Raw genomic sequence first — 27,034 nt, 5'->3', positions numbered from 1 at the left:
TGTGTTACAGACTTAGAAAGCACTTTCAGAAGGTGGTAGAAATACTGTGGCTGATGGCTGATTTTTTAGGGTGAATGGTGTTCTAAGGGGAGCCCTATGAAGGGAAAGCACATGAGGATGACATGGTATGTTTGTATAAAAACCAGTCACATTACTTTTTAATGACATTGGATGTTGGTTTTTACAATGTATACAAAGAAAAATGCAAATGATGTCTTTTGGAATGCAAGGCCAAATACCTTACACAATTAGTAGCATATTTTATTATTAAAACAATTAAAGGATTAAAGCAACTACAATACTAATCCTCTGTTGGCAGATTCTTCAGATAATGGTCCCTATGTGGGAATGTCTCTGTATAATTTTATTTAAGTACTACCATTCACTGTCTTATCTGTAAACATGTGTGTTTTTATTAGCATCTTACATAATTCATACTTACTTTCATGTCATTTAAAGGTACTATTTGGTAGCCTTTGAAATTTTCATTTTAGTTGACCTCTTCACAGAAGTAATTGACTCAGTTTTTGAAACTATTAGTGCTTGTTTTCTTAACCATCACTAAAGAACCCGGTTACATGTGCTTGAAATATAAAATAATTGAATTCCAGACGTTTTCTTAATTTAAGAAATTTGTGGCCATTTGGTACCACTCACACAATGTTACGTGTTGAATGATTTATGAATAAAATAAAAATGAAGTAGTAATGTACATATGCAGACATTCACCATTTACCCCCATTTGCACATCTTTATTCTGTTCTTTCTCAAATGGGGAGGAAATGAAAGAAACAATTGCCAGAGAGACTCAGTTGAGTAGTTTTTATTTTCTGAGTATTAGAGTTGTAATTAGTGCTGTTTAATAGGATAGAAAACAATTCAAATGAATTTTTCTGTGATCGGTTTTTGTGACACTGTACCCTATTGCCTCTGACTTCCAGCTTTGGGCATTAATGATAGGGATCAAATGCCTATTTCAAGAATGTCATCGGTTGCTCTTCAAAAATTGATAGATTTCAGTGGGAAGCTGTGTTCGAATATGACGGTCTCATATTCACTTTTGCGCTACTTTCTGGTATAGCTAACTGGTATAGCTAAGTAGACAATAAAGTCTTCTTGTTTAAGTGGGTATGTTTCCTATGTAAATTTTGTAGTCTGATTTGTTTTGTACTGATTGCTTTAGCTATGATAACATTTCTTCTTTACTGGTTTCGTAGTACTAAATGGGTTTTCTTTTCCCGAATGCTTTTATCCTTGACTTCCCTAAAAATTTTAAAGCACAGAGTTTATCCAGGAATTGTTCTAGACTAATAGTTACTTCCCTCTTATTAAACATCTTAGATTGTATTAATGAAATTGAGTGCTCTTTTGATTTTGCAGAAAAGCTAGTTTATCGAAAAGGGGGAGCAGTTTTGAGGTACTAAATCAAACCGAATGAATTGTATGACACCTTTAATTCTTTGGTAGCTTTACCTATTAAGTGTCATGGATTTTTCACAGATGTTGTTCTTGAAACTCTACTGAAGGAAAGTGTAATATTGTGATAATCTTAATTTGCAATATGATTATTAACTGAAAATTTAAAAAATCTGTAATGGATTAGAAAATAAAATCCCAGTAGCTTTTTTGTTCCCCAGTAAGAAGAGTAGATTCAGAAAGCTTGTATTATAAATGTAGCATAGTAGTGCTTACTAAAAGTTAGGAGTTTTATTCTTGTAGGAGTTAGGCTAGTAAGTAATGTTTATATAATCCTGATAAACATTTCTCCATGACCGAATTTTGAGTGGAAAACTTTGTTTCCTAAAAGGCTGTATGTGGAAGAAAAAAAAAGAGAAGAAAAATAGGGCCTATCCCGTTTGTGAGTAGTGTGTGTGTGTGTGTGTGTGTTTAGATAGAGTTTAATACCAACTAATGCCAACATCTGGCAAAGAGATGGAGAGCTGGGAATTTGCTGCTTGAAACCCTGGGACAAAGTGTTCTGATCTGACCAGCAAACATAGCTGTGGACTTGAACTGGAATCTTCAGGGGGCAGAAACGTCTTAAGTGTCTGGAAAATTGGCCTGTTGAGTCACCATGAAGGCACTAAAACAAAACTAATTTTAAGCAGGTCAAAGTTCAGTGATTCCCTCTGGAATTCAAACTTTTTTTAAGAGTCTCATGTTTAAGTGAAAAGGGTCAAAGTTGATGCACTGTTACAATGTTTTGAATGCTTTCCCTTAAGAACAGCCACCCAAGCCGGGATTAGCATGAGGAACTGCAAGGCTGGCACTTCAGCGTCTGGGTTAAAAATATTTTAAAGCAGTAAATGCAGTCAGTACAGAGAGATCCCTGGGAGCCTTTCTATTCAAAAATGTGTGAGCTCAGGGCAGCGACTGCAATGTAATTTAGGGCAGTGTATGCTTCATAGCTTTGGAGAATATTGCTTCCCACTAATGTTCCATCGGAGGATGGTAGGATAGTAGTAATTTTAGAAGGTAGTATTCCTGTTTGTCTTACATCGAAAACTTCAGAATAAATAAAGGGACCTATCAACTGAGCAAGAAATGTAACTATGGAAAAGTACCAATGAATCTAAATTTGAACTGAACAGATACAAAATCAGCATGGGTGTAGGAATATTTTTAAGGAGGAGGCTGCAGCAAAAGCGACTTCCCAGGGAATGGACCTCACAGGTATGTACCATGTGTGACACATAGACCGCAGAAACTTTTGAGAGAGGGCCTTGTCTACAGTGTGGTGCTTTAGGTATGACCTGATGTCATGCTGTTAGATATTTGAATTGAGGAATTATTTTAGAAAATGGAAACACAGGGGATTTAATTTCAGTAGCTGGAATTCAGATGATATCTGAATATCCCGAGGATGCCAAGCAATTAGCTAGTCAGAAATCCTTGAATGAGATTGTATTGGGATCATATGATGGCCTCACTGTGAAGTGAGTGATTCCAGGACTTTTGATGTTAGAATATTATATTCTGCAGCTTATTGTGATTGACTAGACTTTTTCTGAGGCTGAAGATCCTGTTGCTGACTAGGATGAGACTTAAACAACATTCTTAGACATTGAAAAGAAATTATTATTTTATGGGTTATGTCTAGGAAAGGGGAGAAGAACATTTACTATGTGTTCAAATTTAGCAGCTCAGCTAAAAGCTCTGGCGTAGCTATGAAATTTGGCTGGTATCCATAGTCTCCTAAACTCCTTATAAAACTTTGGTTGTTCTTATTAGCTATTTTTTTCCCCCCTGGTACCAGTTACAGAATAACTCTGTTACTTTTCACCATAAACCTGTGATACTCACTTTGAAGAAGCTTTACTTATTCAGTTACTTATTCAGTAAATATGAGTTATTCTAACTTGAGAAATTACATTTTGCACTGTGTTTACTGTGTCTCAAGAGATATGAACTCAGTCATGTCTGTTTATTTTAATGAGATAAGTCAGGCACGTGTGATAATTTTTACCAAAATGCAGAATAAAAATGCATGAAAAAGAAGGAAACGCTGAGTTATTATTGTATGACATGTTGACTCTTATACAGTTTTTAATAAGAAAGGGATTTGAGCTAGACTGAAAGATGAGAAGATGTCATGCATGTTCTATGTGGTTCCTTTAGGTTACAGGTTAATAGAAAGCAGTCTTTGATTGGATTCTTGAACTCAGTTATGTTTATAATTATTAATACTGTGAATCCTGCTTATTTTAATGTAGTGATGAAGAAAGAAAAATAAGAGAATCAAATATTAACAAGGGTTAAATTAGAAAAGCTCAAATGCCAAATGTTTTCATAAACTGGTGCTAGGATGCTGGTGCTGGGATAGTTTTAGAGTCAGTTCTTAGATTTCTTTGAATCTTAATTATGGACCAGAATTTTAAATTTCTGTGCAAGGGATTCCAAAAACAAAATTTATTTACCATCTGAACTGTATGAAGAAATCATTTAGAAGCCTCAGTATGTTCAATATTCCAATTTATTTTAACTCCACGTGACGAGTTAATAGTTTTATCACAAGTAACCTTTAAAAAAAAATGGTCGTAGCTCTGAACTTTTGCCCCTCTGTGTGTCTTTGCAAGGAGAGCTTTCAAAGAGAAGAGTCTTAAAGCTGTCTGATAGTAAAATATCCTGATCCATTTTTGTTTCCCTCCATCTCCAGGCTCTGTGAGCTGTTAAACTTAGGCTAGCTGACTGCTGGCTCTCCATGCTGTGCTGATCCTTTTGTTTAACTGGCATTTCTCGTAGCTTCCCCACTTAAACTAGCTATCAGAATCCTATAGGTCAACCAGATAGTTTGCCTTATCGCAAGCTCACCTGAAACATCTTTTGAGGTAGGGCCTGTGATTTCATGACAAATAGTCACCTCAGTGGGGAGCTGCAGAGCTCACCTCTATCTTCCAAGGGTTCACCATAACCTATAATAATAATTTGGTGACACAAAATGCTTCTTTTTATGCATTACCTATTTCCAGAGGCCTAATTTAGGTTTGTATCAAAATGGATCTCACAAACAGTACAGCTTCCCGCTGAGAAGCAAAGTGCTACTGAGGGACTTTCTGTGATTCTTTTGGTGGCCTCTGGGAGGGGTGAGGAAACGCTGGGGGAGTGAAGCAATTGTCGGTGGCTGCTCGAGGAGCTGGGACAAACCCTGGTGGAGAGTGGTTTTCAAAGGCAGAATAGCTTTATGGAATTGTCGTATCAGGAACAGAACTTTGTTCTCTCACCCTTGCGACGAGGCACATTTTGGAACGAGTCAAACAGCAGAAGTGGTTACAACACATACCTTATTTTTCTATATGATTTTCATACTTCATGCTCTAGCAACAACGACAGCGCTTACCCAGGTGTAAATACACACATAATAATACAGCACTGGGAAAGTTTTAAACTTGAAGTGTCCGTTGAGAGTCTTAACTCCTCATCCCAGAATCCTGGGTCATCCCAGGGTTAGTCCAGTCGGAAAAGCAAGCAAAGTTAATCTGTCAGTGTGTCTCATCTTTAACCATTTTTAAATCACCTAGTATCTACCCCAAATATGCTAGGCTCCTTTATTGTCCTAGTTCTTTTCACAAAAGAAAGCATATACAAATTTATCATTTCTTTCTTTCTTTCTTTCTTTCTTTCTTTCTTTTTTTTTTTTACTTAACTATACCCAGGAGTATTTGTACTTTAAATAGAAACGTATGAAGGGTTGTTTTTCATAAACATTTACTAGGCTTAGAATTTCTGGCTCTTTTGGTCGTTGGGGATGGGAAAATACAGCAATATTATTTTGCAGAAGGGGTCTTCCAGCGAGCCCTCCCTTCACACCATCGAGGCGAAATCGCCATTAGAACTTCTGGGAACTGATTTGAGCCCGAATATGGATGGTAAATGACCTGCGGTTTACAATTCCGCGATGGGGATTTCTCTACTTTGCCACACTTTAGGTTCTGCGGCAGCTTCTGACGGCAGCCATTTGCCTTGACCGTGCCCGGTTCTTGCACCTGGAGCAGGGGTGGGAAAACTTCAAGGAGCCAGGCAGATTGTCAAGAACTCCATCCCCAGAACTTGAACTCCTGCTCCCACTTCGGCCTTTTGCTCTTGCATGTTTTCTGAGTGAGGGTTTTTCTTGGCCTGCTGCTTCCCCAAGTGGCCGGCCTTTGCCTCTTCACTGTTCTCGGGGGATGTGTTCCCAGAGTGCCCATTTCCCACCCGCCCCTGGGAGCACCGCAAAGGAGCAGCTGTCCTTGCCTTCCCACTCCTACTCCATGGGGAGGCTTGGGTGCACAAGCTTCTGTCACATCCTTAATTTGTGCATCTCAGGCACAGCTTGCTCAGCTCTACATTTTTGGCTCAGCGAACACGTTGAACGTGTCTGTATAGGTGTTCGTCTTGGGGTACACCCATCTGGGCATAAAAGACGTGGTTTCTCTTTTCAAGGACTCCGTTGTTAAGAGTATTTAATGGCTACTGGGGGAAAAAGACCCCACTGATTTTTAATGTCCTTCAAGTGACATGCTTATGGCATTCTTTTCGATTCTTTATAAAGCTGTGTAAAAACTGGAATTTTAAGGATTTTTTTTACCCTAAAGACTGCTTTCAGACACATTATATCTATTTTCTTATTTAATTGGGTATAATTCCTTTTGTAAGCGTTTCTCATTCAAAGCAGGAGGACTTTCTACCACCATGGTCTAAGAGTTTGGTCACTTTCCTTCGGGATTGCTTAGATCTTCCTTGTAATAGCAGCTCCCTGATGAAAACCAGAGAAAAGAAATAACATCAAACCCTCAACTGCAGCTTTTGTCCCATTTAAATTGCAATAGATAATTTTGAAAAACTGTAAGTGGGGTGATGATGTAAGATGGACTTTTAGTTCTCCTTTCAAAGTTTTCTTCTAATTTTTGTGCTTATTTCAAAAGCTTTACCTAGAATGAGAGTGCATTCATGTTGTTTAATGTCCTTTGTTTTCATGGTATTGTTTTTTATAATGATTGGTGGATAGAAATGTGCCAGGGCCATGCTTTGGGATCTGAGCCTCCTTTGGACCCCATAGGATGTCAATGGACTCATTAGGACTTAGCCAAGTTTTATGCATTATTCATAATATACATTCACAGCGTGCGCACTAACGACTGTCTCCTGTGTCTGCTTAGTCAGAACCATTTGCATGCTGTATTATGGAACCATAATACAGAATGCAGTTAGCCACATTTTCTGTATTATCCTTAATACATATTGTCATCATATTCTGTTATGGGGTATGTGGTGAATGTGTTTAAACAATAGCATGCACTTGTGCATTATGATTCCATAAAAACAAATGTATAATAAAAGTCTTGATGGAAGTAATTATTGCATATGTGCAATAATAGTTTCTAAAAAAGCCTTCATATTATTTCTAGTTTGCTTTTATTGTTTGATTATCTAGTTATTTGTTTTATGTTGTTTTATGCCTGCTGGACTGATATCCTGAAATTTTTTAATTTTACAAACAACATACCTTCTTTATCCCTCTCGTATCTTCCCTCATTAGTTTCCCTTAATGAGTATTTAAAAATATAATATTTAAAAGAGACTCGATGATTAGGAAAAGCATGTTTCCTAACTACCCATTGAAGATCTGTAGGGTATTTGTTATAAAGAGCCTGTGCTCCTTGTAGCAGTAAGAACTGTGTTATATATGTGAGAAATTAACATCGAATTATTAATATCAAATTATCTTCCATATCCAGGATCTAGAGGTTCTGAGTTCTAAAGTCAGCAGTGACTACATTTAAAGGGTTGGCACTTTATCTTTTTATCTTGGACATCTTGCTTGCAAAATGGAAATGACCACTGTTTAATTGCAGTAGAATATCGATTCATTATGTCTTTTTTTTTTTTTAATGTTGATTTGGAATAGACAGAAAAAAAAAAACAATCCTAGAAATATATCTCTGTGTCACATGTGTGAAAGAAAAATGAATTTATATAAAACTTTAAAATGATAACTTATTGAAAAGTTATGCTATAATGGAAAGCTTAAGTGCACAATATAGTAAAAGGATTCAATGGAGTTGTTAAGTCTTTTGTGAGCATTACCGGTGGTTTTTCAGTAGTTCGAAATCATCTTAGCTACTAGTGAACTCATGTTGGAATGTTCACTTTGAATACTGTAATTCATTTAGTGTCCTCCAAATCTAGTGCTTTTACAAATGACCACTTTTAATTTCATTATGAAACCATTTAAGGATTCATTGGGAGTTAGAACATATAGAAGATGGTAATTTTAGTTGGAAGGGCCATTAGTCTTTTTATTGATCACGACTTTTAATAGTAATCTGTTTTACTCATAGTCTTATGAAATTTATCTGTTTTTCTGGACATTATTGGTGAATTTATTTCAGATAAACCATCTCACTGAAAATTTGAAGTGTACCCATGGTAGTTGTAAGCCATCCTTCTCATCTCCTCTTTTCTGCAAGTTTGTTACTATGCATCCATAAAATGGCTCTTTCAATACCTTATTATTCTTTGGGAATCTAAAGAAATTCTTTAGGAATCTAAACTTGGAGTGTATATGTGGCTCAGTTGGCTAAGTGTCTGCCTTTGGGTCAAGTCATAATCCTGAGGTCCTGAGATCAAACCCCATGTTGGACCTGCTTCTCCTTCTTCCTCTGCACCCCCCTATGTTAGCTCTCTCTCTTAAATAAATAAATAAATAAATAAATATTTAAAAAATTAAAGGCTATATAAACTTGATACAAAATCTGACTAATACCTTTTCTGTCTATCTCAATGTACTATTCTTTATTTCTGCCATGGCTTTTATGGTTGGGGTCATGTGTACATGTTGAGAAGTCAATAGATAGGCTCTCTTCGTTCTAGATATAATTCCAAATATGATATATTGAATTACAAGTAGCCAGACCTCAAAATAGGACAGAGGAAGATATACTACTGACCCAAATCTAGATATTCTGGTTGTCTGGAGTGATATGAATTTGTCAGATGAAGAGAGATAAATTGAGAATTAGAGAGGTAGTTAAAGGGGTACACCCCCTTGAATGAAAGTTTTTCTTCATACAGGGAAGGAAAAGACCTTAGTGACTTCTGTCTTAAGCTATATTCTTTCTACTTTCATTTGATATTTCCTCCCAGTAGGCTTACTTAACAAAGTTGATCACTTTGTTCAACTTTTATTGTCAGTTTAGATATTTCCTCTGCCCAAAAAGTCTTCAGGTTAATTCTGGCTTCCCCCCCAGCCCTCATATTTTTAAAGAAACTCTTGATCCTCTGTGTATATGTCTGGATGAAATAGAATACCTAAAAATGTTTTGTTTGTATTTTTACTTACTAAGACACATTTATAAATCAGATGACTAGAAATGGCTTCAGGTTTTTTTTTAATTAAAAAATTTTTTTTAAATTTTATTTATTTATTTGACACAGAGAGAGGTCACTAGTAGGCAGAGAGGCAGGAAGAGGAGAGAGCGAGGGGGAAGCAGGTTTCCTGCTGAGCAGAGAGCCCGACTTGGGGTTCGATCCCAGGACCCTGAGATCATGACCTGAGCCCAAGGCAGAGGCTTAACCCACTGAACTACCCAGGCGCCCCACGATTTCAGTTTTTTAAAAACAGAAATTTTTATATAAAAGAGTGTTGGATCTAATTCAGTGTGACCCCTTTCAAAGCTGTACACATCTTTCGGTGACTCTGAAATTGCTCAGAATGTTCCAGGAGTACCTCCGTTGGAGCTGTCATAGAACCTGCAGCATACTCTCTTGATTACCTCAGTGTGCAAACTTTCTAACTTGGAAGAGAGGCGTTCTATTTCGAAAGAGTCAAAAGATATATCTGAGCCAAGCCTGGTTAATAAAACAGGCAGGTAGTCAAAAGGGGCCTGGGTATGGGGACTAGTACAAATTGTAGCACTCAAGTGACAGATCTGTTTCCTTGGGTCAGTCAGTCATTGGAGGAGTAGAGAAGTGTTAAGCTCCAAAAGTGTTTTAAGCAATAGTAGTAACAGGGACATGAGTACATACTTTCTTAAGTTTGATTACTTGAAGGACCATACCTATTTTCTTGTGAAGGTTTAAAATAGATTTAAAATAGGTTACATTAATTTATAAGTTATACTTTGCATAATCACAACGTATTTCAAGGCTTTTTGTGTTCATCTATAAGAGACGTACAAAAATGTGTCCATTTTTATAGCTTGGTGTGTGTCTGCTCTTTCCAAATTATGAAAAATGCAGTCTTTCAAAACCATTAATTCTGAGCTAAGATAAGGTGTTCAAATGGAAAAATAATATGTCTTTTTGGCTTTTCAGATTATAATTCAATATTTCCAGGGTCTAAATATTTTAAATGTAGATTTTTTTTTTCTGCTTGATATTAGTCAGTGATTGCCTCAATTTTCATAACAATAAAATTTATTTCAGGGAGTTTCTTCATCCGAGTTTATTTTTTGGCTCTTTAAGACCTGTTTGGCCACTTGCAGACTGGTGCAGTTGCTTGCAAAGAGACCATTCTGTCGGTTAACAGTAAGAAACATACACAGTCATATATACACAAGAATTTCATAACTAACATACATAGTAACAAATTTTAAAAGACTGTCATTTTGGAGATTTATTAATAATAAAGTAATTATTCACCAGCTCATGTCATTTTCATGTTTGAGGGATTTCAGATATGACCTTGTCCAAATCCCCGATACCCGCAAAGTTCCTTGGAACATTCCACCATCAGGAATAATGTTAGAAGTGTTGATACAGGGGCGCCTGGGTGGCTCAGTGGGTTGAGCCACTGCCTTCGGCTCGGGTCATGATCTTGGGGTCCTGGGATCGAGTCCCGCATCGGGCTCTCTGCTCGGCAGGGAGCCTGCTTCCTCCTCTCTCTCTCTCTGCCTGCCTCTCTGCCTACTTGTGATCTCTCTCTGTCAAATAAATAAGTAAAAAAAATCTTAAAAAAAAAAAAAGAAGTGTTGATACAAGCAGAAGTAGCTTCAACAAGGAATGTTGAATTAAGAGAAAATAGCTGAGTACTATTTTATCTTATTGCAGATAATTTGGAAACTCAAATGATTTAGGGAATTGCCATTTGTTGTGGAGGATTAAGAAATAGAGTAAATTTTCCTGTGAGGTCACTACTGGGGAAAATTCAAATTAATGTATATACTAAAAATAAGGTTTGGATTAGTGTGAGTTAGCCATCACTTTCTTTAAGTTTGAATTAAGTTTGATTTGGCTTTGTAAGTAATCTTTGTTACTTCCATAATAATATCATGAGTTTACCGTAGACAAATTTTGGGGAGTACAATGGGATCTTAGCGATTTTAATAGATTTTAACAGTTTTCTTTATCTCAGTATTTCTATGTAAATTTCAGTTACAGATTTTCGGTTTAAATTTTAAGACATTGCTCTTTAACCCACTCTCTATGCTTGAATATTGCTATCCCAGTCTCTAGTCCAGAGAAGAGAATCCACTTGTTATTTAGCTAAATTGGGAAGTTTATCCTTCCTCTATTTCTACCTTTCTCCCTTTGTCCTTCCTTTATTCCCTTTCTGTTTTTCTTGTCCTTTAAATCCCTAACTCAGCTCTTAATGCATATTGGATATTGAGTGGAGAAGGGCAATAAAATTTGCTTTTCTAGGAAAGTTCTATGTATTATTCTTTCAAGACTATTCCTAGTTTTTAATGGCTTAAATATCTGTGCCCATTAGTCCTGTAAGAAACCCCACCCAGTTTTGTATTGCTGCTCCAGAAACAGCCTGGGCAGAGAGAGAATCTGAAGCCATCATCTGGGTTCTTGTCTCAGGACACTTAATTTCTCTGAACTTCCCTTTCTTCATCTGTAAGGTTGGGTTTAACTCATAGGATTTTTTGTGAGCATTAAAATGAGTCCCTTACATGAATGCATTTTGTAAACTTTAACATTCCAAAAGATTTGAGCTGTTCTTTCATTGATTTGGTGAAATGCAGAGCACCAGGGCAGCTAGGCTTACAATTATTTTTGTTGATGGGTTTATGATCTTTTTAATATGCCATATACCTTTTGATAAAGTTCAAACTTTATCGTTCTCAGCTGGAATGGCATTAGTCCTACAAGTTATAACCCCTGGAAAAAAAACAACACAAGGTCTGCTTTTGGGTTATATTCATTTTGGTTGTTGTACAGTTTGGAGTAAGGTTTCTGATGGTACCCCTGAGTGTTGACAGTACCTCTTGTGACCTCTATACTTGAACTCTCCTAAGATTCTGCTTCTTGTTTTCTTTTTCTTTTTCTTGACTAATGTAAATATAAATTTTTGTTCAGGCCTAGGGGATGATGTGTATATTTTCTTTTTGTTAATAGGTATGTGGTATATAAATCAAGTATTTATAACTCATTATTTTGATAACATGCTACAGAAATCCCAGTAGCCATGTTTAATATTTGTTTTAGGAAATTTGCCACTGCAGACAAATTTATTTTAGACTGACTTCTCTGAAGAATACTGAATTAAATGGTGGGAGAAAAAATCCAACGTGGTAAAGTAATGTGATATATTATCTGAGTTCATGGGAGCCATTTGTAATCTTTTCTCAGAAGGTTGTTTTTTTTTTTTTTTTTTAATTCTCTCTGTATTTATTGCTTGTTTGTGTTCTCTATATAGTAACTGGTCTCTAGACGTGGGCTTGTACTGATGAATTATAATTCCAAGTGAAGTGACAGATACAAGTATTTCTGGGTGTGGAACCTCCATTCTGACTTTATGCAAGTCACTTGATCTCTTTTTTTCTTCATTCTTTTTCTTTCCTAGCTTGTGAAGGAAACAGTTACAATGTATTTTGCAAGACTTCTCAGAGGCCTAAATGAGATAATGTAGGTAAGAGCTCAAACGTTCTGTCATTGCATACCAATACTAGCTATCAAAATACTGAGTATTTGCCTACTAAAAAAAGAAATTATAAATGCCCAGCCTTTGAGGAGTGTTTTGCAAAATTTTCTTCAAGATTTTAAGTTGGTCAGCAGAAATAGAATTTTAGAACTGGGACATCTTTAATTCTTACTCCAAACCCTCTGGAAGAAATTGAGGGTCACATAAATAAGTAGGAGAATTGATCTCAGAACCCAGATCTCCTGACTGGCTGGCTGGGCTGTAATGCCCACCCTGAAAACAGCTGGGTGCACCGTCGGCCTCCTTTGGTGTTAAGATGTCTTTCAAATGAGAGTGATATAAGAGCAGTAGCATTCACCCTTCTCTCAGAAAAGAAGGACTCTAGAGAGGCATTTTCCTTTTGCTTTCTTTTTCCCCTTGTGGTTATTGACAAAGCTTGGGATCATGTCGAAACTTGTTGCAACCACCAGGAAACTCTTTCAACTTTTAATAGTTATCACCCTGCTCCTAATTAACAAGTAGCAAGCATGATTATGCTCCAGTAAGTTGGAAAGACTTATCAGACTTTAATATTTAGATGAGGAAAAGACCTCCAGCCATGGGTAAAAAAAAAAAAAAAAAAATCCCTGTTGATATTTTCCATAAAAGGGGACGTACAGTTCAGAACCAGCAGAGCCAACTCTGTCACTCTGTGTAAATGCAATCCTGAGACGTGGCTAGGAAGAGAGCATGTTAGTCACGGCTTATATTAACACACAGCGTTCTCTTGAATTCATTGGCTTTCTTCTTATGAAAATGCTGCATAAGGAGCCATAAGGAGGTTATTCTTTCTTTATGTTTGCCCTGAAATAAAACAAAAATAACACAAATTATTAAACTTGCATTTAGAGAAGGGTGTGATGAGGATAGCTTTTTGTAAATGAATGTTTTGCTACTGGCATCCATTTGAATCGAATAAGTAATGTGCCCTAAAGGGAAAGTAACTTTAAAAACCATATAAACATAATTCACCATTTCTAAAGTAATTGATACTTACACTTATTACAACTGGTGGTGACTCACTCTCTCTCTCTCAAAAAAAAGCTCTTTTTCATAAGAAATAAGTAGGACACTCAGCTCCCCTGAGAAACTAGTTGGTTAAGTGCTTGTGTCTATGTTCCTCAATCTGCTCCGAGGTGAAGAGTTGGACCTAGATGTTGAGTATGGTCCAGGGTAATATGACTTGAGTTACTTGCAGAATATCAGAAAATTTCTTTTACTTTATTTAGATTATATTTAGTGGCATTTAAAGAGACAAAAATAATCTACAATAGAGAAAACAAAAAGAAATACAGAAGTAGATTTCCTATTACTGATAGTGTGTTTTGGTGGAATTTGGAAACAGAATTATTGTCTTGGTGACATAACTAGAGGTTAGTTCAAGGCATGTCACCAAAGAGGTTGTAACTCGTTTCAGGGTTCTTGTATATAGTCTCAGCAACGGATATAGCCCATGAGTTCATCACTCAGGTTCTTCCTAGATGCCATGCATTATTTTTGACATTGAGGCTAAAGCAGTGAGCAAAGTGGACAGCACTTGCTCTCAAGGAGCTTACCATCTAGTGAGCCTGATAGAAAATAAACTATTAATAAAGAAATATGATACTTTATAAAGAAGAAGAAGAAATAGCATCATATTGTCAAGAGTAGTTCCTGGGGTCTGCTTTGGTTGGGGTAATCAGGGAAGAAGATGACATTTGAGTTGAAATCTGAATGATAAGAAGGAAGAATCTGTGTGATGATCCAGGAGAACAGATTTTGTGGGGAAAGTACTAACTTTTGCTGGGCCCCAGTGGTGGAGGAGAGCCTGGCTTGCTGTGTCAGGGAGAGCCCACTTTTCTACTTTTTTCTTACACTCATTACACTTTTCATGCGTCCTCTCCCACCCACAATCTCAGCTCATGACCTTGTATCCCATTTCTTCTAGAAGGTTAAGTGAACAAGAGGAGGATTCTCACAATTTCTATCACGGTAGCTACGGCCCCACTGGTGTATACTCTGCCTTCTCCTCTTTCCTGTGTATAAAGTGTCACGTTGTTATTAAAGGCTCACTCTTCCACCTGTGCACAAGATCCTACAGTCTGTTCCCTCTGGCTGGCTCCTATATGACTGCTCCCGTATCCTTTATGTCTTCTGCATCATCAATCAGTTTCTTTCTGTTTGCTAGGTCTTCCCCTTGATCTATCAATTTGTTGTTTCTTCTATTTTAGGAGGAAAAACACTCTTTGGTGTCACTCTTCCCCAGTGACTCCACATTTGTCTCTGTTTAAAGAATTCCTTGAAAAAGTTGCATATATTTTTTCCTCCAAATTGTTCCCTCTCTTTTTCTCTTGAAAGCACAGAGGCATTTATTTGCCTTTATCATGACACTGAAACTACTCTTGGTTTAAGTCAACAGTGCCCTCCATGTTGCTATACCATTGATCGCTTGTTAGTCCTCCCCTTAATTGTCCCATCGGCGACATTAGAAACTCTTGTTTACTCTTCTTGCCTCATAGCACATTTTTAACTTGACTTCTATTTCTTGATTTTTCTTGTACATACTAGCTGCTGCCTCTCTGTTCTTTATTTGGTCCATTTTCATCACTGTAATCTCTCAACATTGGCGTGCCCCAGGGCTTAATTCTTGGACCTCTTCTCATTTATATCAAAACAAAAAACTCTGTTCATCCAGTCTAATGGCTCTAAATGTCATATGTACCCTGGTGACTTCTAAATGTATATCTGGACACCAGAACTCTCCTAACTTTAAACCCCTATATCCAACTGCCTACTTGACAGCTGTCACTAAATGTCTAATAGGCAATTTAATATAATAGGTACAAAAATGAACTCCTGCTTTCCCCCTGCTTCTCCTAGAGTGTTTTCTATCTCAGTTATGGCAATTAACATTCTTAAAGATTTTATCTATTTACCTGACAGAGAGGGAGATAGAAGGAGAGGGAGAAGCAGGCAGGGAGTCCAACACCGGGCTTGATCCCAGGCCCCTCTGATCATGATCTGAGCTGAAGACAGATGCTTAACTGACTGAACCACCCAGGGGCCCCCGCAACTAACATTCTTTCAGCTGCCCCAGTGAAATCCTTGAAATCGCCCTAATGCTGCTCTTTCTTTCTTTAATATTCTAGTCTCTTGGGAATCTTATCTTTTCTACCTTCAAAATATATCCAAATTCTTTTTTTTTTTATTTAAGATTTTGTTTATTTATTTATTTGACAGAGATCACAAGTAGGCAGAGAGGCAGGCAGAGAGAGAGGAGGAAGCAGGCTCTCCGCTAAGCAGAGAGCCCGATGTGGGGCTCCATCCCACGACTCCGGGATCATGACCTGAGCCGAAGGCAGAGGCTTTAACCCACTGAGCCACCCAGGCGCCCCAAAATATATCCAAATTCTGACTGCTTCTTCCAACTTCTTTAGCTACCACTTGAGTTCAAGCTATGGTCATCTCTCATCTAGATTATTTTGGTAGCCTCCTAACTGGTGTCCCTGCTAACACCATTGCCCATCTCTAGCCAATTTTTAAGAGACAGTCTGAGTGACCAGTTGAAAATGTGGATAGATCATGTATTTCCTCTGTTCAAAGCCTTAATGTTCCATTTCTCTCATGGATCAATAGCCACGATATTCCTGCGGCCTACAAGGCTGTCACAATTTGTTATTGCCCTTCCTTTTGAACCTCATAGCCTAATTTCTTCTCTTTTGTTTCATCTGGTCCTCATTCTTCAAACTCTCCCCCAACCCCCCCCCCCTCCCTACAGGGCACTTTGGCACTTGCTGCTCTTTCTCCAAATACCTGCATGCCTTGCTCGCTCTCATTTAGGTCTTCACTCAAATATATTTTCTTAGTGAGTCCTTCTCTCACCACCCTGTCTCAACATTCCCCAGCCTTTCCACCCATCCTCAAGAACTCACTTACCCCCCTTCCCTTTCTCAGCTACCTGGTTTATTTTTCTCTGCACCTCTAATTACCATTTCAAATTTACTATCCATTTTCTTAGTTTTCTTGCCTCCCTCAACTAGAAGGTCAGCTCACTGAGGAGAGAAGTATTTGCATGTTCTGTTCATTGCTGTATGCCCCGTACTTCCAAGTGCTTAGTAAATAAAAATGTATGAATGAAGGATTGAATGTAAAAGTGTATGAACTAGAGAAAGATGAAGGTAGCAAAAGTTATATAGTGATTTAATGAGATGGAATTTCATTTCTAGGGTTCTAGGATGCAATGCCATGTTTAATTTTCTGGCTCAGAACTGTTTCCTGGGCATAAAACCAGTATAACTTTGAAAGAATAAAGATTTTTAGATCCTCACTTGGAAGTATAATGATCATGCAAATCCTACATACTCATACCTTATTCAAGGAAGTTAGAAAATACATAAATGGGCTATAGAAGATTGCTGTATAGGATTGCAGAAATTTTGTTTCCTAAATATTAATACAAATATCATCTTAGGGAAGTAAAACAATTTAAAGTAATGGTTTTTAAAAAAAACTTACAGGTGTAAAAGAGAAGCATATGGTTGAACAGAGATTGCCAATGAAATTGACAGATGATTAACATTCATTAAAACTTTTAATTAACACCTTTTGGAAAATTCTATAAAATGATACTGTATGTAAATCACTATGTGTGATATCTTTGAGCATTCTCTTACCTGTTTTACAGAAGGGAAAAAATGGATCACAAAACCGCTTATGATACAATTTTCCGTAGCCCTAGGTTTGTTTTGAGTGTTATCTGCTTGTGTCAATCATGCCAATTTGAGCTGCCAATATTCTAAATATATTTGGCTGAGATAGAAGTGATTCTCTGTATATCCTGGAGGAAAGAAAAGCTACCTTTTAGTTTCTTATTCCTTCTTTTTCCCCAGGCATTTTCTGATTGAGTAACTATAGGAGAATTTGAGCTTTCACAGGGAGTTTTCCAAGGTGATTTAAAATCACGTTTGTTTAAAATCTGGTTAATAAAATTTATGATCAATAAGTCATATATAAAATAACACTGAAGTTTTTCTGACGACTTCAAGACCCTACACTTTATTCTATATATTGAAACTGTATTTTCTCTTTACTGTTTGTGGTACAATGGGAGTGGTTTTCTACTTGAAAATAGTGGTAGTTGGTATTAGTAAGACGTCCAGATGTTTGCAGAAGTACAGTTACTATCGGATTGTCTTATTGATTTTTAAATTAATTTGAATTCTGATAAATGGACAGCTTTTTAGTGTTTTGCTGAGAGAATTATGGTACAAATATAGGCTTACCTGCCTATTGCTAATTTTTAAACCTTTGGGGGAGGGTGGTAAAAAGCATAGAAATATGTGGTTTTTTTTTTTTTTTGACAGAAAACATTTGTTAATTGATAACATGTTTGGCCAGGGTTAAACATTTATTGGTAGTCCAGAGTCATCATTAAGGATATGAATTATTGTTCCAAGCTGTCACCTCTTGAGACCCTCTAGGACTGCCCAGAGTATATGACTCTTTTTTTTTCTGTCTGCTTATAATGATTGCATGAAACTTCCTCTGCTTCTCTCTTTTGCTACTTTCTCCATCTTCCCATTTCCCCAGCCTCTCTTCTCTCTGCATTTCTCCACTGAGTTTTCCATGCTTCTAGACTTAGTGCCTGTTGACTTGGCCTTCAGATTCACACTTAGCAAGTGATGGCCCTCTAGGGGGAAGCAGGCTCCCTGCTGAGCAGAGAGCCCAATGTGGGGCTCTATCCCAGGACCCTGAGCTCATGACCTGAGCTGAAGCCAGAGGCTTAACCCAGTTATAATATGCCTGCTTTCGAAAGCTAATATGTATTTTAGGTTCAGTATTTAAAATTCTTTAGAATAATTTTTTATTTTCTTGTTTATTATTTAGTATTAAGATTTTAAATCATTCTATCGATTAATTTAAGGAGTTATCACATTGCAAGTAAACATAAAAGCTTTAAAGATACAAAAGAACAAATTTATATTATTATTTTTATCTTTTCTAGTGTTAGGAGCCTAAATGTTTTGAAGCTGAAACATAAAGAATAGAGGAAGAAACAAAAAATTGTACTGAAAATACCAATTAAGCATGAATGTTGCCTGATTTATAATTCCATGTACAGAGATTATAAAGAAGAAATATAGCTCACGAAGGATGAGATGCTCTAAAATTGTAATTCTATGTAATTGAGAATAATCCTGCTGAGAAAGAAAAGAAGTTAAATAAAAGTGTAACTATATCAGGAGCTCTTTGATAAGCTCAGAATTTAAAGGGGTAAGTATCAAAGATTGAAAGGTACAGAGTGAGGGCTTATTAAGAAAAGCAGGAACTTGAGGAGAGTTAATGATCATGGCCATTCATTCATTCTACAAACATATATTGGGAACATTTTCTTTGCCACATTATCTTGTTTGACTGTGAGTACTAAAATATAATAAGATCTTAGTTCTCAAAAATCTACTGTGGTAACATTGGCTTTAATATTAATAATTGACATAGTAGAGGAAGAACTTTTCAACTCTTGTTTTCAAACTGAAAGGCTGGGAATTCAGTATACTTCTTGGTTAGGGCTCCAGTCATTGGATCTCAGTGTTGTGAGATCCAATCCCACATCTGGCTCTGCAATCAGTGGGGAGTCTCCTTGTTGATTCTCTACCTCTGCTCCTCACTTCAAATAAATAAATAAATCTTAAAAAAAAAAAAAAAAAGAGAGAGAATGGAATAAGAGCTTCTTACATTGAATTAAAATCTCCAGTCCAGATGTATGTATATTTGAATTTAGGGAAGAACTTGCACGTATAGTTGTGGGAAAAAAAAATGTTGGGTAATGATAGAATAAGATATTTAAGTAGATTTTTGGTATAAAGAACAACTGAACTCATAGATAAATGATTAATGGATTATTGTTATTGGGACTATAGTCACTGACCTTGCCCTTGTCTTTGGATATTTATTGACAACTTCAGTAAACGTGCGCTCACCAGATCTGTAGGTGACAAATATCTTGGAGTGATAACTTACACATTTGATCACATAATCAGGATTCAATGTTCAGATAAATGTAAAAGTAGTATATAAGGCTAAAATGGTTGAGATTCTTAAGAGTGGTTCCTTGGAAAAAAATAATGTGGAATTTAAGCCAATGGTTTGATGGTTGTATTGAAAGAAATCACTGGCTTTTTCAAGGCCCTACTGATAAACTTGAGGAGAATCAGAGGCCCACATAGGGACATTGAAACTGTCTTAAAATATTTGAGGATCTGACATGTAGAAGAGATAGTAGGTTGGCTTTATGTTGCTCTCAAAAAAATACCAACAATTAAATGAAAATCATTTTAGCACCACGAAATGGGAAGGCTCCAAAAAACTGGAGTTGCCCAACAATGGAGAGGACTGCCTTATAAAGTAGTGAAAAAGTCTTGTTATAGAGAAAGAGATGGACCATTTATGTTAGGATAAGAGTTGTGTTAGAAAATTTCTAAGGTTTCCTATCTTTAAAATTGTATAGTTCTATAATTTCACAAACTTGTCATGACAATTTGAGAAGATAACAGGAATTTATTTGCTCCAGGGGAAATAGGCGTATGAGTGGGGCATTTTTTTTTTTTTTTAAGCAGATGAAACTCAGTGGCAATTCTGAAAACTATAATTAAAGTTAGAATAGGGACTAGCTCTAGGAAATGTTCTAGCATTTTCCTTCAAACATTCCTATGCTGTTCTCAGATAAATACAAAAGTATGTAAAATCATAATGGTCTGAATTTGACCCCTAATTTACCAGAGAGGAAAGGCATAGGCATATACTAGAAATCGTTTTATTATCCCCTAGTATTCTGGTTCTCCTTTGATGAGAAGAAATGCATGCCAGGTTACAGACAAGAGATTTCTTTTGGAAAAGCAACAGTCCTTGCCTTTGTATTGAGTTAAAGACAGGTTTCACCTGTAAGAAGTAACCATATTGGATCCGTAAGTGCCTAAGAAAATACAAAACACCACTTTGAATGTTCCTCAAATTAATCTCATTAGCCCTACTTGATTGTTGTTGTTGTTTTTTCCTATCAAGTTAACATAAAAAACTTTGGGTAGATTATAGAGTTCTTGTTTGAACAGATTCTAGTTGAGTTTAGACATAACTTTGTATACCTCGGATCCTGGATGCGGAAAAGACCTGGAAAATAACTTAATTTGAAGTTCCTGATTTTATAGATGCAGAAATTGAGTTCTAGAGTGATTGAGTTGCTCGAGGCAATTTCATTTGATTAGAAACAAAGTTAAGGTTAGAACCTAACCCTTAATGACTTCCAGTGAATTCACATCTCTTTCTATTTTATCATTCTCTTTACCTCTTCTTTTAAACTATGCTGCAGATATGCAGTGTGTCAGAATACAAAAGGAAAAGAAAACGGAGCATATATCCACATTGTTTTCATTAAGTTAAAGGTGTTATATTTAAGTCTCAAGTATTTTTCAGTTTTATTAAACTTTGATCTCTGGAAATAAAATAAGAGTCAGTTGTTAAACTTCTGTTCTGGTGGAAACGGGAGGAATGGAGGTAGGATTTTGTGGTTAATTTCAAAAAGGATTTAGATCTTATGACAGTTTTAGCAACTTTCCTAAATTATGTAGATTACTATTCCAACAGTAGAGAGATCAAGTATCAGTATTTTAGGACAGCTTTTAAACTGGGCAAATCTGAGACATCTGAACAGAATATCACTTTTCCTAGACTTGATTCAAGTTGCTGAACTTCTGGCAGAGAGGAAGGTCAGCATGCTTGAATAGTTTGCTGCAAAGTTTTCAAGAGTTAAAAATATTTTTTAATGATTCTTTGTTCTCCCTTGTGATTGGAATATAGACTTAAGTAGTGGTACTTCATTGTCTTAAGCAATAACTGACTCAATATTGGATTTAATCATGATAATGGATAGTCATTTAAATGTATTGCGGTGATAATTTCAATGTGTTTTTTATTGAACAAGTTCATAAATGAATATCTCACTCACTAAAATTTATGATAAAAATCAGAAGTGATCCATAAACATTTATTGAATGGATTCCATTAAAATTTTAAAAATGAGCTCAACTGTTATATTTAGAAATAATCAAATCAATGCAGTTTGATGTGACTAAATAATTTTTGGCAGTTCCTGATCATTTATTTCCAGGTTCATGCCATGTAAATTGACATACATATTTCACATAATCATGGAAACTTGGGTATTGTGGAGAAAGATGTATGAGTAGGTTAAGTGGGCGGTAGGTAGATTATCAAATTATAGTTAATTTAGAAAATTAAAAAGTATATGAATTTTAAAAATTCAGATATTTGAAAGCAAAAATCCACAGAGAAATAATTGTTCTGTTTAATGTGACTTCAGGAAGGAGGAGTAAGAGCAAAGTGAGGGAGGTGGTTTAGAGATTTTTTTCTTTGCAACAAAGTAGTTATAGTAATTTATAACATGTCTTCTATATACCCAGCCTATTCCAATAAAGTGTAAGTCACATTCCCTCATCCTATAGAATTTTGCTTTCTTTGGGAGTAGAGACAAGGCAAGATGCTTACGTATGGTATGAAACAGTTTGTTATTACAGCTTAAGATCTGTGTGATTGTGAAAATAAGTGGAGTGTCCTCTAAAGATTGTCCTTTCTTGGCTTCTCTTCTTTCAATTCCTTTTCCAGCCAGGAACACTTAGTTGCTGTTCAGCATGAGTACTCCTATCCTGGGACTAACTCCTGATCAAGATTCATGTGTGTAAGAAATTCCTGTTGGGGCCAGATCCTCACCTCAAAAACATGCTAGCACCTCACATGTGTTCTTTCTCTACAGATCTGTGATTTAGAATCCCCTGATTTCAATCCTGGTTGATCATCAGAATCACCTGTAGAATTTTAACATTCAGGCACAGTCAGAATCTCTGGGGCTGTTACTGAGGCCAGTGTATTTTTAAAAGACACATACATGTGTTTCTGATAACTTTTAACTATCCAACTTCTGTTGCCAGGGGTCTGCATCCCATTTTCTTATCTACCTGGTCTTCCTGCCTGGTTTTTCTCTTCCTGCCTGTATAATGACCCCTCCAAAGGGTGTTTAATTTCATTTGTCTTAATCAACATTTGGGGACATAACTCTTTTAAGATCATTAAAAATTTGAAAATTGGAACCAGTTGATTGAATTGTAGAGAACAAACCCAGTTAAAATTCTCTGTCATATGGGGGCACCTAGGTGGCTTGGTCGGTTAAAGCATCAGATTCTTGGTCTCAGCTCAGGTCTCTGTCATATGCATAGACTCTGTTCTGGTCAAGGAATATATATTTATCCACTTCATCATCAATGTGCGGAATATCATTTTTTTTTGTATTTTTATTCCATGTTTCGGAATTGCTTCCAAAACACAGTGTGCTCACCTGTGTGTTGATTGTTGATAGCAAGATGAACAAATGTCTATTTTGAGCATGAAAATACACTTGTTTTCTGTAGCTACCTGATTGCGAGATTAATTTGAGAAAAGTGATTCCAGTCTATTTGAATAATTTCTCTGATGTAGTAAACATAAAACTTTTTATTCAGACAACAACTTTCTTCTTATTTATTCTTCAAATGGTTTGCAAAACCATTAATACAGATTAAGTGAAAAGAAATTAGTCATTTTTTTAAACTAAATTTTGTGGTCGATATTCTCAACGTGTAAAAATGAAATAAGATTGGGAATGTCAGATTCATTGTCTGGGCTTTATGACTGTAAATGGATTTCTGATTCCAACGTTAAAGTACATTCTGTTTGACATGATTTACATATTTAGTGTAGATAGACGAAGTTAACGGATTTGCTTCAGTAACATGAACTAATTTTCTAGTTATTTGCTGGGACAAGAGCATGACAACCATGTAGAAGTGCAGATCAAATAAAAGTGAGGGCCCCTTTATAGCTGACTGACAAGAGGCCAGCACCTTCCACAAGTGCGTCTATCTAACTTCCTATAGGTTGGGAGGCTCAGTATTATGTGCTCCCATGATTATTTAGTGGGCTAGTGACATTTTGCCCATCACTATTAATTAGTCTTTATCCCCAAAGAGAATTTTAGGAACTTACCTTAATAGGTATTTTTTATATTTGTGAAGTGTTGGCATAAATAAATTCTGGTCCTGACATGTCTCCTCATCTGTCATCTTTTATTTGTTACCATAAATGTCACGGTCATTTTTATGTTCATAGAAGGTCTATTACTTTCTCCCTGAAGCAGTTTAGAGACCACTTATGGGAAAAAAAAACGTGGGAGAGGAATTGAGGATGAAGCAAAGTAAAGAGTGAGTAGAGCACAAGTCCAGCATAAAATGTAATGGATCTCAAAGTGGGTACTTGGCTCTTACTATCTTCGGAACACTTTAAACCAAAGGATTTGCTTTTGTAGAATTTTAGAATTGAATGTAACCTTAGAGATAATATAGTTCATAGGCTTCATTTTAAAAATAAGGAAAGAATAGAAAGGTTAAATGACATGGTCATGGTCACACAGATAGTGGTATTGTCTACTGACTGGCCATCATGCTGCTACTTATCTTTATTTTTAGGATGAGAAAAGTAGGTCATTCGCCTCAGAGATTCAGGAAGGCTAAGATCATCAGTACCTCGATTTTGCCCAGTGAATGGACAATTTGTTTTTGTGGCTGTGTGGTCTCTGTCCTCCTTCTCCGCTGCACCTTATTCTTTATTTCCTTCAGGGGACCTCTTTATGCTTTCATGCTTTAGTATTGGGCCTCCAGAGTTCTGCCCTGAGCTCACTGATGTGTGTGCTCTTCATGCTCTCCTTAGACAATCTTATATACGATTTGTTTAGTATTTCTTAAGAGCCCCACACCATGATAGATACCGTACTAGATGCTAGGTGGGACAGACACACCTGGATCATGGAGTAGAATGTTCTTGTCCTTCTTGGAGTTTTAGTTGCTGTCTATATTCTGAAGATTCTCAAATCCATAGCTCTGGTTGTGACTGATGCCCTGAGCTGTACATGTGTAACTAGCTCAGATGTCCCAGAGAAACCTCAAATTGGACATACTTAATCTGGACTTTATCATTTCCTCCCTCCCCCTTTCTTCTGAATATACTTTTCCTTCTGAATTCCATATCTCAACATCAAAGTCACTTAGCCACTCCTTCAGAAAGTTGAAAGTCACCTTTTGATTCTTGTTCTTTCTTTTCGTTCCAGTGACTAATTCCTGGCCCCTGTATCTTACTCCTACTCTCTTTTATTCCTTTGATATCCCTCCTCTTTAGTTTTCCAGCAGGCTCCTGACTGGATTTCATTTCTCCAAGCCTGCTTTCCTGAAATCCACTCTACACAGGGTTGTGGGAGTGATGGTTTAGACTAGAGTATAATCTAACCATATCAGTCTCTGTTTAAAACTGTTGCTTGGTTTCCCATATTCTACAGGGTCAAGCCCAAGCTCCATAGGATGACACTCAAGGTCATTTGTGACCTGAGTCTACCTTGTGCTGCTGTTTCTTGAGTCATGTTGTTTCTTGAATCAGAGCTTTCTTATGCCATCTTCTCTGCCTGGTGAATAATACTCCAACTCATGCCTCCTTGCTCTTATCACTTGGTCAAACTTAAAAAATGTATTATAAAAATTTTCAGATAATCACAAGAGGAAAGGTAAAAGCGCAGTGAATTCCTGTATTCAACACTGGTTGGTTCATTTATTCCTCCCCACTTTTTTTCTCATTTGCAGAAATATTTAAATGGAAATCCAAGATACCATACAATTTTACCCCTACTTCAGTAAGCACCTTCAAAAGTATGAATGTATCCTATATAACAACAGTGTCATTATCAAACTAAAAAAATTAGTAATAATTCCTTGGAATCATCTAATTCCCTGTACATAATAAAAATTTCCAAGTAGTTGTGAAAAATATTTTACGATTAGATTGTTTGAATCATGATCCACGTGATACCACAGATTAAATTTGGTTAAGTCTCTAATTCCTTTTTAATAAAAAACAGCAGTTTCCACTCCTCTCTTCTATTAATGTTATTTTCTTGCAGAATCCAGGTCAGTTGTCAAATAGAATGTTCTACAGTCTATATTTATTTATTTGTCTTCTGTGGTGTTACTTAACTTGTTTCTATATCGACTGTAGAACTATATCCAACTGTTTCTCTATCAAAAAGAAAATACTAAAGATAGGAAATATTTCCTATACAAGGAAATTAGTTGTAGTGGCTTGATTCACTTCAATTTCCATTATCTATCTGCCTACCTATCTATCCTATATCTATCTTTCTTTCTTTCGTTTAGGATGTTAAGATGGATCAGGGAGTTCAAGTGGTGACAGCTTCCTCCCTCCCTTATAAAAGTCACCATCAATCATTGTGCAACTAATGGTTTAATCCATTGATGATTACTGCCTAAATCAATTATTTCATTAAGGGTTGCAAAATATTAATTGTATAATTCTGTAATTTCTTCCACATGTACTAGCTGGGACTCTTCTCTAAAGAAGAATTTTACTTCATCACCAAGAGCATTTGAAATACAGATTGTGTAGGAGAGGATGGAAAAAAATACTAGTTCTTTCACTTTGATTACCTGGCTAAATTTTAATCATCCTTCAAGGCTGGGTTTAGGAAATTGTGTCTGTAGGAAGACATTGTTAATCTTGCGGAGCTAAAGTAAATGTTACTTTTCCCTTCCATGAAATTCCATATTTACTTCTGCCCTTAGTTTTCTTGTGCTGTATTGAAAGTATCATTCTTTATAACTGGAAATTCATTTCACTGTAGATGATTTACTTAAAGCAATGCTACTGAAAGCAATTTGGTAGAAGAAAAACTGCCCAGATGATTTTTTCAAAATCATTATTGCCTCTCATTTTTCTCTGAGGCAGGGTTTTTTTTTTTTTTTTTAATTGAAGTATAGTTGACACACAATGTTACATTAGTTTCAGGTGTACAACATAGCAGTTTGACAAGTCTATACATTATACCTACCACAAAGTGTAGCTACCACCTGTCAGCATACAATACTATTATAGTAGTATTGTCTACATTCCCTATGTTATACATCTTTTATCCCCATAATGTATTTATTCCATAATTTGAAACCTGTATTTCCCATTCACCTGCACCCTTTTTTGCTCATCCCTCCAACCCACTCCCCTCTGGTACACCAGTTTGTTCTCCTATTTATGGGTCTGTTTTCTGCTTGTTTTTGGTTTTTTTGTTCACTTTTTTTTTTTTTTTTTAGATTCCACACATGAGTGAATCATATGGTATTTGTCTTTTTCTGTTTAATTATTTCACTTAGGGTAATACTTTCATAGGTCTATCCATTTTGTCACAAATGGCAAGATACTCTGTTTTATGACTAATATTCTATGCACACACACACATACATGCACACGTACACACACACATACACACACACCCCACGTTTTCTTCCTTCATCTACCAATGGACATTTAGGTTGCTTTCATAGCTTGGCTATTGTAAATAATGCTGTAATAAACATAAGAGTGCATATAACTTTCTGAATTAGTTTTTTTTTTTTTTAAGATTTTATTTATTTATTTGACAGACAGAGATCACTAGTAGGCAGAGAGGCAGGCAGAGAGAGAGGAGGAAGCAGGCTCCCCGCTGAGCAGAGACCCGATGTAGGGCTGGATCCC

The 27,034-nt window shown here is 36.3% G+C and overlaps 1 protein-coding gene across 6 annotated transcripts in view; it reads left to right on the top strand.

The window, feature by feature from the left end:
- SOX5 (SRY-box transcription factor 5) overlaps positions 1-27,034 on the top strand; it is a 994,837-nt gene that overhangs the window by 22,210 nt on the left and 945,593 nt on the right. Inside the window, exon 1 of one of the 6 annotated variants that reach the window (XM_013047546.2) lies at positions 1,555-2,673. The exons of the other annotated variants lie outside the window; for them this stretch is intronic. The gene's annotated coding sequence lies outside the window, so the exon portion shown is untranslated. Of the gene's footprint in view, positions 1-1,554; positions 2,674-27,034 lie in introns of those variants that run through there. 6 annotated transcript variants of the gene reach the window in all.

The sequence above is a fragment of the Mustela putorius genome, unplaced genomic scaffold (genome assembly GCF_011764305.1).
Source record: "Mustela putorius furo isolate JIRA1106 unplaced genomic scaffold, ASM1176430v1.1 tig00537227_pilon_pilon_pilon, whole genome shotgun sequence".
NCBI lineage: Eukaryota > Metazoa > Chordata > Mammalia > Carnivora > Mustelidae > Mustela > Mustela putorius.
This window is presented reverse-complemented; position numbering and strand designations above follow the sequence as displayed.